The sequence below is a fragment of the Trachemys scripta genome, chromosome 1 (genome assembly GCF_013100865.1).
Source record: "Trachemys scripta elegans isolate TJP31775 chromosome 1, CAS_Tse_1.0, whole genome shotgun sequence".
Classification (NCBI taxonomy): domain Eukaryota; kingdom Metazoa; phylum Chordata; order Testudines; family Emydidae; genus Trachemys; species Trachemys scripta.
The window spans coordinates 21,573,510-21,588,126 of NC_048298.1; the positions used below are offsets into that span (position 1 = coordinate 21,573,510).

Consider the following 14,617-nt stretch of genomic DNA (forward strand, 5'->3'; position numbering starts at 1 on the left):
TGTACAGTGCATATTTTGACCATTTTGTTACTATAGTTGGTTCAAAGAGAGTGAAAACAATGTAATGAGAAAATTCAAAATTGTTATAATTTTCCAGGGTTTCAGAGTGGCTGATTTTTCATTTTGATTTGTTTTTCTGTTTTTAAAAATGTTCAAAAATGATAGGAAAATAATACAGGATTTCAGCCATTTTGAAAAAAAAAAAGGAAAGAGGAAAAGGAAAAAATATATAGTAATAAAAAATTAAGCCAATCAATGTAGATAAATCTATTCTTTTTCCCAAGAATTTTGAAAACTCAAGCCCACCTATACCAGGAAGAACCAGCCTCTCTAGCGAAGGGAAAATCTCTGTTAGGAATATAATACTAATGACACAACAGATGAGCAGCTCTGACACTATCGACCTGAAGGTAGTTGCTCACACATACACACTAAGCAGTTAATTAAAATATGCATATAATTTAGCCAATCATAAGAAGCACAGTCGTCAATCTCTCCAAAGTATGGAGTCACTCATATATCCTAGAGAATTCATTTTTCATAAAAAAATGAATAAATATAAATTATATCTTCACTGCTTTGAAATTTAGGGACCCTTGACTAGCCCTCCTCTTGTTTGCAGGGAGACTTGCACATGGTGACAGAGGAGAGGACAGCTGACACTGCAGCAGTGGCTACAGCTCCCTCAAACAGCAGTAGCCCTAACAGACCAGGAGAGAGGAGAAAGGCAAACCTGTTGCCTTCCTATTCCAACCCAAAATTGTCTGTGGCAGTATTGGGAGGAACCACCTGCCTACATACACACCAAAGAGGGAGACAGCAGGAAGTCAGCAGGCTCCCTTCTATCACAAAAAAAGGAACCTGGAAGTATCTGAGGAGGAGAAACATCTCCCAGCTCAGGAATGGCAAGGAGATAAGGGAGGACTGGGAAGGAGCACTTGTGACCATCCTCACCCCCCACCTCCTGAGGAAAGCAGCCAGGGAAGTGGGGGAGTGGGGGGATGGGGGGGGGGAAATCATCATCCCTTCCCCTCACAAAAAAAAACACTCCAGGAAGCTCAGCAGGCCAGTAACTGGCCCCACCTTAAACCCAGAGCTTCCCCTCTGTTTGCTGCTGTAGAGACCAGGCCACTGAGAAGAAGTGCAGAGAAGAAATGATTTATGGAAACCCCATCGCAGGCCCTTTAGGGTGAGGAGCAGACTAACCAAGTCTCCCAGGATATCAGGGAGTTTTGCAAACGAAAAACTCCCAACTTTTGCTTTCATAATGGAACCCATCCTGCGGTGTGATCTACTGTACTTGAAAACATACAGAAAGCTTTGTAGCTTAAGTACATCACACCTCTCTAGTACCTGAAATTGTTTGCTCTCAGAATGAAAAGAATCAGGTGGACTGTTAAAGTTGAGAACCCAGTTCTACAAACATCACATAGAATGAAAAAGCAGAAAAATTGTTTCTACAGATCAGCATTTGGCAAGTCTCGCCTGAAAATCTTGATGAACTAGGGAACCCTGCCACACCATGTAGTTTTACATATTTTTCAGTACCTGCCTTTAATAGATGGAGCATGGGCATCTTCTGTTTGCCAAAGGTGGAATGAAGTTTTTCATATCCCTCACTTGTGGAGGAAGTTTGAATTTGAGCTTAACCAACCAGCTACTTCTTTTTTAAAGTCGACTCACCCTGATCTCATTCAGCAAATTATCAAGAGACATGCCATCATCTGCAGTGTGTCAGCTTCAAGGTTGATAGTAGTACTGAGTCTGCAGAAGCTGCCTGTGACATCCTTTCTCAATTGGTGAATTGTTCCATCAAGACATTAAGTTTGATTTCATCAGTGAAGCCAAGTTTTATTAATGTCTCCAAGGCTCGTTTTGCATCAGCGCTGACAGTAGTTTTTGTAAACTCCAAGGCATTATCATCCATCAAAACTGATGACACACCAGTTGATGATCCATTCTTGTTTCTAATAATAATGCTACTCTAAAACTGCTAAAAATGAGCATCTGTCCTCGTGTGTCACCTGCTGGAATTATTTGTGCTGATGACCAGTGTCATGCCCTTAGGCAACTGGCTTGGAATTATTACAAAGTAAGTGATGAACTGCTGCTGGCCCCCTTGCATGAGAAACATGTTGACCTTGAACGTCTTTGCATAGATGTTGTGAGTGAAAATCCAGGACAAATTGAATTTCATACAATTAAAAGCAAAGTTGGGATGCACTTGTTAAGCACTCCCCTAAAGTCAATTTTGTGATCTACTTCTTTTTATACAAAGAAGAATCTGATACATTTTGCAAAGAGAAAACTCCCGTTACACGCCTTTACTTGGTCATGCAGTAAGCAAAGCCATGCCAGGTCATTCTGGAATGAACTGCCCCAGGTTGATCAAATTGGTGGTGTGTGCTAATGGACTTCAGCCACTGAATGATGAACTCATTTGCACTGCTGAATGCTGTAAGAACCTAACAGCCATGGGATTTGGTGAATGTGAAGTTACCTGCAGAGATTTTATTGAGTTTGTAAAGATGCGTGAAGCCATTGCTTTCTATTACAGAGGAAGTACTAATTCCAGATAATGATTACAACCTGGATCAAATTCATTCTGAAATCTCCAAACACTGTGGAAGAATGTGGTTCCCCTGTTATGAGGCTACCTGGTAAACTAGCTACAGAAAATATTAATATGGTCAAAACTGGATCAAGGTGTTGCTTTCTATGCAAATCAGGACTTACAAAAATGAAGCATCAAAACTACTTAAAATTTTCAATTTCCTAAGTTTAATGAACTGCATAGAAGCAAAAGCAAAGCGCTCAAGTGTGGCAATGCTAGATTAAATTAGAAAATAGAATATAGGATACTTAACAGTGGACACTTTGAAAGGATGTCTGTGGGTTAGAGGTGTTTCTTCCTCCAATTAAATTAAGCACTTTCATTTGGCTTCTGTTTAATTAAATTGTTACATTAAACACAGTTAGTACAAGGTTTTTCATGTGTTCTATACTGTTAGTCTCACTGGTGTGGTTAAAGGGACTGTGACGCTTGCCTGCTTCATGGGGAGTTAAATGACTCCTGGAACATTCAGGTAAATTGAATTATTTGCAATGTTACTTTCTCCAGTGGTTCACTAATAATATTTTTTGTTGAACACATAGAACAAATACTTTATATCATAATAGCAATCTGAAATAGTCATCATCATGTTTCCATTACGCCTCTGGCGTTTAGGGCAGCGACAAAGCTTCTCCACGTCTGTCTGTTTCTGGCAAGTCTGTCAGTGGTTCCCCAACTGTGCCCCAGGTTTTTCAGCTCAGCGTCCACAGCTCTTTGCCATGTTGGTTTTGGGTGGCCTTGTTTTCGCTTGCCTTCAAGTGTCCATCTTAATGCTATTCTGGTGATGGAACCGATTTCCAGCCGAAGTACATGACCAATCCATCTCCAACGCCTTCTGGCAGTGAAGGTGCTCATATCCTCTTGGCTGCACTGTGTCAATAGATCTTGGTTTGAGATTGTTCTGGGTCAAAAGATACAGAGGATTTTTCTGAGGCAGGTTGTATGGAATGAAGACAGTTTGGCCATGTCAGACTTTCTCATTCCCCAGCATACTGTACTATGAAGTAGTGTTGAAAGTACACAGCTCTGATAAATCTTGAGTCTGGTTTTAATATTGTATTTTGATGATTTCCAGCAATCTGAAATCAGTGTAGCTAATTAAATCTATTTTCATGTGCTTGTACACGTGTCTGAATATTGTGGCAAATTAAGGGTTTATGCCACAATAAATAAAAAGCTTTTGATTTCACTTGCACTCTGTGCTACATTTTTACTCGATCAGTAAGATATACCATAAAGGCAGTGTTGTATAGTTCATTGTTTTCTCTTCCTATGATAGAAGTATGCAGGTACAGTAGGGGGGAAGGATGTAATTGGAGTGTACCACTTGGCTCCAATTATTTCCCTTCCCTGGCATAAAATTAAAAGCTTTGAGCAACCCAAGGCTTTTCCCGTGCTAGGGGCCCAACTAGCTTCAGTCTGCCCTAGGAATTGTGGGAGCCTCAGATATGTCTTGCAGAACTCTGCCATAACCACTAAATCCTCCTATAATGCGTGTTGAGTATAGTGAGCTGTTTTTGTTAAGTTAGCAAGACTTACAACCTAAATGGGAGTGTTGCCTGAATAAGGACTGCAGGATTGACTTCTTGTTGCACGTCAGCACTAAGGAATTCCTGGGGAGAAGGCAATCTTACTTTAATTGGAATGAGGTAAAGGTTGTTAGTACAAAGTAGTACATGTATTTTTTTTTGTGACCTACTTTGTACACTAATGTAAATTGTAGTGCATTCATATAAAATGCATTTGCAATGCCTTTCATACCATAGTTGGTCTATTACCTGCTGGTAGCAACAAATTACGGATTTTGTTATCAACATTTTTAGGGTTAGAAAATTTGCCTTTTTGAAATGTTTTGGGGTTTTTTGTTTTTTTTTTTTGCTTTTCCTTTTTCTCAATCTCTTTCCCGTTTTTCCATAATCATCCTTTTTTACCCCTTTCCATTTTGCACCCATAAAAGGCGGGGGAGAAATGAAAGGAAGAAACAAGGGGCAGAAGGGGGTAGAAAACAAAAAACTCAAGTATCTTCCCTATTTTCTAATTTCATCAAAAAAACAGATTCAGGAGAAAAAAACCCTTTTCCCCCATGAAAATCCCAATTTAGGAAAAACAGCCATTTTTCAACAGCAAAAATAATTTCAGTTGAAAAATTACAACCCGCTCTAATGGAAATAATACTTGGCTGTGCCTCAGGACCTGGTCTCTGAGAAGCCTCTCTTTGTTCCTTTTCTTGCAGGGCTTTGCCACCCCAGTCTGAACCTGAAGCCCTTAGTTCCCTATGGTGAAATTCCTCCTTGCTCAGACAGCCAGCACAAAGCCTATGCATCACTTAAGCTCCACCACCTGGGGCAGTGAACATTGAGTTTTTTAGTGGCTGGCTTTTGGACATATAGCTGCACTAGCTGCTTAAAAGCTCTGGGCTTTCTTGCTAATGCTGATCCACTCAGAGTCTTTCCTCACACCCCTCCTCCACAATGCAGTGATTTTCCACAGGCTTCTATGATGAGGAGACTCAACCACATATTTACTGAATTTGGCTTGGGCTTGATTTTGCTCTAAGATTTAAAAAAAATGTCAGCTTTATAAATAGTGTTTATAGCTGTTAGCACAATGTTATTAAATAACCATGTTGCATTGGCTCTTGTGAATTTATGTGTGAAAAGCAAATGAGGCTGGAACATTAGGTTTAATAATCTTATTTATCACTGATCTTGATAAACTCTTCTGATCAAATTTTAGTCATTTTAATTCATTGAGAATTAAGATAACCAGTTCATTATATTGAACACCAAAATAAATCAAATGGGAATGCCGTCAAAAAAATATTTTTTCTTTCACCATTTTATTAACAGTTTTAGCTTATATGCTTAAGAAGCAAGTTAGTATTGATTGGCTGACAAGGCTTGAAACCATAACAATACTTTGTGCTTTATTACTGTACCGTGTATCTCTTCATCCAGGGATTTCAAAACATGTTACCAATATTAATTATTATCATCAATCACTCCCATGAAAATGGTAGATATTCTACCAGTTTTACAGCTAAGTACACTGAGGTCATGTCTAGACTACAAAAGTAAGCCGACCTCACTTACATTGGCATACAGTCACTGTAGTAATTATATCACTTGTGAGTGTCTATACTTTGCTTGTGGTGTTGGCGGTGTGCATCCTCTCCAGGAGTGCTTGAATCGATTGTACTGTCAATGTGGGGCATTGTGGGACAGCTCCTGAAAGCCAGTAACAGTCAATGTGAGTAACGCAGTGTCTACACTGACACTGCATCAACCTAATTATATCAACCTTGCCGCCACTCATGGAGGTGGAGTTATTAAGTTCAGGACCATCTCCAGCGTTTTTGCTGCCCCAAGCAGCAAAAAAAAAAAAAAAGCCGCGATCAGCGGCACTTCGGTGGCAGCTCCACCGTGCCACTTTATTCTTCAGCGGCAATTTGGCGGTAGGTCCACCCCTCCGAGAGGGACTGAGGAACCCGCTGCCAAATTGCCACTGAAGAGCCGGATATGCCGCCCCCTTTCTATTGGCCGCCCAAGCATGTTGGCAGGAGCAAAATTTAAGCATAGACACTTCCATAGTTAGGTTGACGTAAGCTGCCTTGCGTAGACCTAACTCTGTAGTGTAGACCAGACCTTAGGCACAGAAAAGTGAAATGACCCAGGGTCATAGAGTAAGTCAGTGGCAAAACTGGAAATAGAACTCAAGGGACTTATTCTCCCACCACCAAAATACTCTGCAGAGATATCAACCTGAGCTGATTTTAGCCTCATCAATGTAAAAAGAGCTTGGGGGCTTGACTCAAGCTATGGAGGGGAATCTTTAAATTGTGCCCTCCCCTCCTCCCAGCAGGCACTAGTCATCTCTAGCAGAAGCCCCTAGCCCAGACATGGACAAACTACCGCCTGTGGGCCACATCCGGCCCGCAGGACTGTCCTGCCGGGCCTCTGAGCTCCCAGCTGGGGAGCCTAGTCCCCAGCCCCTCCCCTGCTATCCCCCTCCCCCCCGGTAAGGGGGGAGGGAGCAGGGGGGTTGGGTAAGGGAGCGGGGAGTCCTGGGGGGCAGTCAGGGAGGGGGGGGTGGTTGGATGGGCGGAGGTTCTGGAGGGGCGGTCAGGGGATGGGGAACAGGGAGGGTTGGGAGTCCCGGGGGGTCTGTCGGAGGGCGGGGATGTGGATAGGGGTCAGGAGGGCAGTCAGGGGACAGGGAGCAGGAAGGGGGGGATAAGGAGGTGGGATCCCAGGGGGCAGTTAGGGGCAGGGGGTCCTGGGAGGGGGCGGTCAGGGGACAAGGAACAGGGGGGGTTGGATGGGTTGGGAGTTTTGAGGGGGGCAGTCAGGGGGCAGGAAGTGGGAGGGAGCGGATGGGGGCGGGGGCCAGGCTGTTTGGGAAGGCACAGCCTTCCCTATCCGGCCCCCCATACAGTTGCGCAACCCCGATGTGGCCCTTGAGCCAAAAAGTTTGCCCACCCCTGCCCTAGCCCCACCACCCTGCTGCAGGGCAGAAGTCCTAAGACTCCCTTCCCCCCCCTTCAGTCTACTAGGCAGAGGGGAACTCCGCGAGCCTAAAAGAGCCACATTTGGCTCATGAGCCGCAGTTTGGCCACCCCTGGACATAACTTCATATTATGTCAACTTTATTGAAACAAAGTGCTTCAACTTTATCAAAACGAAGTGCTTCAATAATGTCATTTATATGTTAACAAAACCCCCTTTTTTTTTTTTTAATTTTTGTTTCATGGAACATTTTGACTTTTTGTTCTTTTTTTCTCTCTAATGGCCATTGTTGCAAACTCACCCTGCTTTGGATCCACCACTCTACATCCTGTGTAATCATTTATACCGTGGCAAAATCAGTGCAAAGTGTATGTACACTGTTACCACCAACGAAAGGGAGAGGAGAATTAAAAAAACAGTAAAAACGTACTTTGAGTTAGGATTTTCAAAAGGTCCTAAGGGATTTATGTGCCCAAATCTCATTTAAATTCAATGGGATCTTGGTACTATGTTGAAAGGCCCAGCCTTAATCAGTGAAGTAAGTTGTGTACACTCACAGACAGCAGATCTGTTGAGTACATAAGAACATAAGAACGGCCGTACCGGGTCTGACAAAGGTCCATCTAGCCCAGTATCCTGTCTAGCGACAGTGGCCAACGCCAGGTGCCCCAGAGGGAATGAACCTAACAGGCAATGATCAAGTGATCTCTCTCCTGCCATCCATCTCCACCCTCTGACAGACAGAGGCTAGGGACACCATTCCTTACCCATCCTGGCTAATAGCCATTAATCCATCATGAATTTATCCAGTTCTCTTTTAAACTCTGTTATAGCCCTAGCCTTCACAACCTCCTCAGGTAAGGAGTTCCACAAGTTGACTATGCGCTGCATGAAGAAGAACTTCCTTTTATTTGTTTTAAACTTGCTGCCTATTAATTTCATTTGATGACCCCTAGTTCTTGTATTATGGGAATAAGTAAATAACTTTTCCTTATCCACTTTCTTCACATCACTCATGATTTTATATACCTCTATCATGTCCCCCCTTAGTCTCCTCTCTTCCAAGCTGAAGAGTCCTAGCCTCTTTAATCTCTCCTCATATGGGACCCGTTCCAAACCCTTAATCATTTTAGTTGCCCTTTTCTGAACCTTTTCTAGTGCCAGTATCTTTTTTGAGATGAGGAGACCACATCTGTACGCAGTATTCGAGATGAGGGCATACCATCGATTTATATAAGGGCAATAATATATTCTCAGTTTTATTCTCTATCCCTTTTTTAATGATTCCTAACATCCTGTTTGCTTTTTTGATCACCTCTGCACACTGCGTGGACATTTTCAGAGAACTATCCATGATGACTCCAAGATCTTTTTCCTGACTTGTTGAAGCTAAATTAGCCCCCATCATATTGTATGTATAGTTGGGGTTATTTTTTCCAATGTTCATTACTTTACATTTATCCACATGAAATTTCATTTGCCATTTTGTTGCCCAATCACTTACTTTTGTGAGATCTTTTTGAAGTTCTTCACAGTCTGCTTTGGTCTTAACTATCTTGAGCAGTTTAGTATCATCTGCAAACTTTGCCACCTCACTGTTTACCCCTTTCTCCAGATCATTTATGAATAAGTTGAATAGGATCGGTCCGAGGACTGACCCTTGGGGAACATCACTAGTTACCCCTCTCCATTCTGAGAATTTACCATTAATTCCTACCCTTTGTTCCCTGTCTTTTAACCAGTTCTCAATCCATGAAAGGACCTTCCCTTTTATTCCATGGCAGCTTAATTTACATAAGAGCCTTTGGTGAGGGACCTTGTCAAAGGCTTTCTGGAAATCTAAGTACACTATGTTTGGATCCCCCTTGTCCCCATGTTTGTTGACCCCTTCAAAGAATTCTAATAATTAGTAAGACACGATTTCCCTTTACAGAAACCATGTTGACTATTGCTCAACAGTTAATGTTTTTCTATGTGTCGGTTAATTTTATTCTTAACTATTGTTTCGACTAATTTGCCTGGTACAGACATTAGACTTACCGGTCTGTAATTGCCGGGATCACCTCTAGAGCCCTTTTTAAATATTGGCATTACATTAGCTAACTTCCAGTCATTGGGTACAGAAGCCGATTTAAAGGACAGGTTACAGACCTTAGTTAACAGTTCTGCAACTTCACATTTGAGTTCTTTCAGAACTCTTGGGTGAATACCATCTGGTCCCGGTAACTTGTTAATGTTAAGTTTATCAATTAATTTCAAAACCTCCTCTCATGACACTTTAATCCGTGATAGTTCCTCAGATTTGTCACCTACAAAAGCCAGCTCAGGTTTGGGAATCTCCCTAACATCCTCAGATGTAAAGACTGAAGCAAAGAATCCATTTAGTTTCTCCGCAATCACTTTATCGTCTTTAAGCGCTCCTTTTGTATCTCGATCATCAAGGGGCCCCACTGGTTGTTTAGCAGGCTTCCTACTTCTGATGTACTTAAAAAACATTTTGTTATTACCTTTGGAGTTTTTGGCTAGCCGTTCTTCAAACTCCTCTTTGGCTTTTCTTATTACATTCTTGCACTTAATTTGGCAGTGTTTATGCTCCTTTCTATTTGCCTCACTAGGATTTGACTTCCACTTTTTAAAGGAAGTCTTTTTATCTCTCACTGCTTCTTTTACATGGTTGTTAAGCCACGGTGACTCTTTTTTAGTTCTTTTACTGTGTTTCTTAATTTGGGGTATACATTGAAGTTGGCCCTCTATTATGGTGTCTTTAAAAAGCGCCCATGCAGGTTGCAGGGATTTCACTTTAGTCACTGTACTTTTTAACTTCTGTTTAACTAACCCCCTCATTTTTGCATAGTTCCCCCTTTTGAAATTAAATGCCACAGTGTTGGGCTGTTGAGATGGTCTTCCCACCACAGGGATGTTGAATGCTATTGTATTATGGTCACTATTTCCAAGCGGTCCTGTTATAGTTACCTCTTGGACCAGCTCCTGCGCTCCACTCAGGACTAAATCTAGAGTTGCCTCTCCCCTTCTGGGTTCCCGTACCAGCTGCTCCATGAAGCAGTCATTTAAAGTATCGAGAAATTTTATCTCTGCATTTCGTCCTGAAGTGAAATGTTCCCAGTCAATATGGGGATAATTGAAATCCACCACTATTATTGAGTTCTTAATTTTGATAGCCTCTCTAATTTCCCTTAGCATTTCATCATCACTATCACCGTCCTGGTCAGGTGGTCGATAATAGATCCCTAATGTTATATTCTTATTAGAGCATGAAATTTCTATCCATAGAGATTCTATGGAACATGCGATTTTGCTTAAGATTTTTACTTCATTTGATTGTACATTTTCTTTCACATATAGTGCCATTCCCCCCCCCCCCCCCCCGCACGACCTGTTCTGTCCTTCCGATATATTTTGTACCCCGGAATGATTGTGTCCCATTGATTGCTCTCAGTCCACCAGGTTTCTGTGATGCCTATTATATCAATATCCTCCTTTATCACAAGGCACTCTAGTTCACCCATCTTATTATTTAGACTTTTGTGTACAAGCATTTTTAAAAACTTGTCACTGTTTATTTGTCTGCCCTTTTCTGATGTGTCAGATTCTTTTTTTATGTGAATGTTAATCATCTGATCTGGCCCCTACTTTATCCTCTTCCATCCTCTGCTCCTGACTATAACCTGGAGATTCTCTATCATTAGACTCTCCCCTAAGAGAAGTCTCTGTCCAATCCACATGCTCCTCTGCAGCAGTCGGCTTTCCCCCATCTTCTAGTTTAAAAACTGCTCTACAAACTTTTTAATGTTTAGTGCCAGCAGTCTGGTTCCACTTTGCTTTAGGTGGAGCCCATCCTTCCTGTATAGGTTCCCCCCATTCCAGAAGTTTCCCCAGTTCCTAATGAATGTAAACCCCTCCTCTCTACACCATCATCTCATCCACACATTGAGACTCTGAAGCTCTGCCTGCCTACATGGCCCTGCGCATGGAACTGGAAGCATTTCTGAGAATGCCACCATAGAGGTCTTGGATTTCAGTCTCTTCCCTAGCAGCCTAAATTTGGCCTCCAGGACATCTCTCCTACCCTTCCCTATGTCATTGGTACCTACATGTAGCACGACCACCGGCTCTTCCCCAGCACTACACAGGAGTCTGTCTAGATGCCGCGAGAGATCTGCAACCTTCGCACCAGGCAGGCAAGTCACCATACGGTTTTCCCGGTCATCACAAACCCAGCTATCTAGGTTTCTAATGATCGAATCTCACAGTACTAATACCTGCCTTTTCCTAGCAACTGGAGTTTCCTCCCCCGGAGAGGTAACCTCAGTGCGAGAGGCAACCCCAGCACCATCTGGAAGGAGGGTCCCAAATATGGGAAGGTTTCCCTCTGCTCCCGTTGACTGCTCTGCTTCCCTGGGCCTTTCATCCTCCTCAACAGCGCCGGGGCTGTCTGACCGGAGTAAAAAGATGTAATTTTTACATAATCCCTTTTCACTGCAGAGTTACACTTTAATGTCAGTTATTAAAAATTATGAGTTGGATAATTAAACCTGTATTTATAAAAAACAGAAGAGCAAAAATAATGAATCCAATAACAGTATTACTAATTGCACCATTTCTAGTTTTCAGGAATCACAGGTTGAGAAAAGGTGAAGCAAATTTTACACCCACACAAGATTAAATATACCAGGAAATGTATAATTACAGCTTTCCACTCATCCTGAAAGCTGTAATGGTAAAATCTGCATGGCTAAAAAGTGGAAAATTTAGTAATTTATTCTACTAATGTATAGTATAGAATCTCTATCTAGGACAAGGTCTCCTAGGTGATGTAGTAATACAAACAATAAATAACAATAAAAGGAAAAGGTTACTTTTTTCCTTTTGTTCAGTCATAGAAAAGCCAGAATATATTATCTTTGCTTTCCACATAAATATCCCCACAGAACTCTCATGTTAAGCACTCTGTACCAGGGATCAGCGGACCACTTTTTGAAAGTGAAGGTCAACCTGGAGCTCAGCACACACCAAACTAAACCTGAAACTTTTGGAAGATTTAGATCAACCCCCTCAACCAGGTTTAAAATCTTCTGTCCCCCAAGAGGTCTCCCACAAACCTCTTCTCACATTTTGCCAAAGTGCAGACACCACCAAGATACCAACCTAAAGCATCTTGCATTGTGCTGACGTTCTATAATGGTCCCACCTTTCTAAAGCATAGCAGACAAAGGAATCATAGAAATATATGGCTGAAAGGGACCTGAAGAAGTCGTCAAGTCCAGCCTCCAGCACTAGGGTAACCAGATGTCCCAATTTTATGGGGACAGTCCCAATATTCAGGGCTTTTTCTTATACAAGCGCTTATTACCCACCGCCTCGTCCCGATTTTTCACACTTGCTATCTGGTCACCCTACCCAGCGCTGAGGCTGGACAAGGTAGTGAAGTCCTGAAACATTGTGTATTGTGCTGGGTGTGTCAAGTAATTTACTATATGTAGGGCAGATAATCTACATAACATTTCACTAGGGTACTGTCAGGGCTGATTCCCCACTCTGGCACTTCGAGTGCAGAAGGTGGGGGCCCACAAGGATTCTAAAAATTAATACTGGCCACTCCAGGCTTGTCTTAAATTCCCAAGGTTACAGCTTTTCTCTGACCTTGGATGGGCAGATGCTGCCACCACCAAGTGCATAAAAAACCCTGTGAGAACCCAGGAAGATACATCTTTTTGGCCAGGTGCCCACTCACTTCCTTTTACCTATGCATGCAGTCAGACTTTTTAACCCTTTACAGGTAAAGCAAGTAGAGAACAGCTACTAAAAAGGATTTTGTAACTAACTGGCTGGCTGGGTGTCCATAAAAGGGAACTACCTCCCACCCCTTCATTTATCACAGGTACTGATCCACTCAGGTCAATGGGAATCTTTCTATTGCCTTCGAAAGGCATGGATCAGAGTTGTTCCTGGAGCAAATATTCCATTTTCTTATGCTAATGTAAGGTTTTGAGTAGAATAAATCTGGGATTAGTGCATGGTAAATCTTTCAGAATCCTCTGGGCCATTGTTTTGTTTTGTTTGAAAAGCTAATGATGCTGTACAATAAATACATTTTAAGAAATTAAATAAAAATAAAATTAAATAAAAAGAAAACATGAAAAGGGATTTTTACTTTATTATTAACTTCACAAAACTAGTGACTCTCAACATTTATTTTGACTAGATCCGGGGACCTCCTACATTTCACTTCCTTTGCTGGGAGCCAAATGATTACTTAAAAATATACAAATAAAAGAAAAAAGTGATAAATTGTGCTTCCTTTGAAGTTTGGAGCGAAGTCTGCTGAATCAGTATAAAGTAGATTCTGAATTTCAATTAACCCTTCAAGAATCTGCTGCTTCATTGAGATCTTTTGTAAATACTGATGTGAACAAAGTTGGAATTCCAGAGATGATGAAAGACCTTTTTAGTTAATTGATTTTCAATGGTCTGTTTACACAGACAATACAAAGGAGGAGAACATAACCCTGGAAGTGTTTATGGGTTACTATCCCCTGACATATTTCAAGGTTTACTCTTTTTATTAAAAAAGGGAAGCAACGAACAAGAATGTTGTCTGGCAAGGTTCTTTTTGAGAGTAGATATTACAGTTCAATCAAATGTGTTACTGAACAAAAATGTGATTAGAAAATGTAGGCAGTCTCCTCTCAATATAGTCATGGATGCCATAAGAAATTGTTAGCCTGAGGCTTTATTAGGGTTACCATGTGTCTGGGTTGTCCCGGACATGACCTCTTTTTTGGTAGTCCCCTCTCTTTCCAGGTTGATTTTTGAAATGAGAGTCAAAGTCCTGGTTTTTTTGCAGAGCAGATGTTGCAGCTCAGAAAGAGCCCCAATTGGTCAGTTTCCTGACTGGTCCTTCCTCTACATCCGCAGCTGATTGGCCCATTCCCCTGCAACCCCAGTTCCCAGTCCTGGGAGGGGGTCCTGCCGGGAGGCACTGACTGATGGCTGGCTCTGGGTCCTTGCCTTGTGCCAGTCACCCTGCCACCGTGACAGGGAGTGACACTGCCCCCCACCTCCAATGAGTGCCCCGCCACAGGTACCCCCTCCAACACCCCCCAGGTACCCGTCCCAGTACCCCCCCAAAACCACTTCCAGCACCCCCTCCCAGCTCCTGACACACACCCCTCCCCTGTCTTCTCTTTTGGGGAACCTGAAATATGGTAACTGGGCCTTATCACTTGCATCAATACAGAAGTTCCCATTTTTACAAAGAGGAAGGGGATTCTTACCTCTTTGCTATTCTGTTATCAGTTAGTGCAGAACAGGGGTGGCCAAACTGCAGCTTGTGAGCCCCATGTGGTACTTTTACAGTTAAAGTGTGTTCGTGGAGCCCCCCACCCCTATTCTCTACCTATCACACTGGGGAAGGAAGGGAGATTGTGACAGGGTGGTAGGGCTAGGGGCTTCTGCCAGAGATGACTGGTGCCTGCTG

The 14,617-nt window shown here is 42.4% G+C and overlaps 1 pseudogene; it reads left to right on the top strand.

Moving 5' to 3' along the window:
* The first annotated feature begins 368 nt into the window (after window positions 1–368).
* Window positions 369–2,664, top strand: LOC117876258 (annotated as a pseudogene).
* Window positions 2,665–14,617: the final 11,953 nt, after the last annotated feature.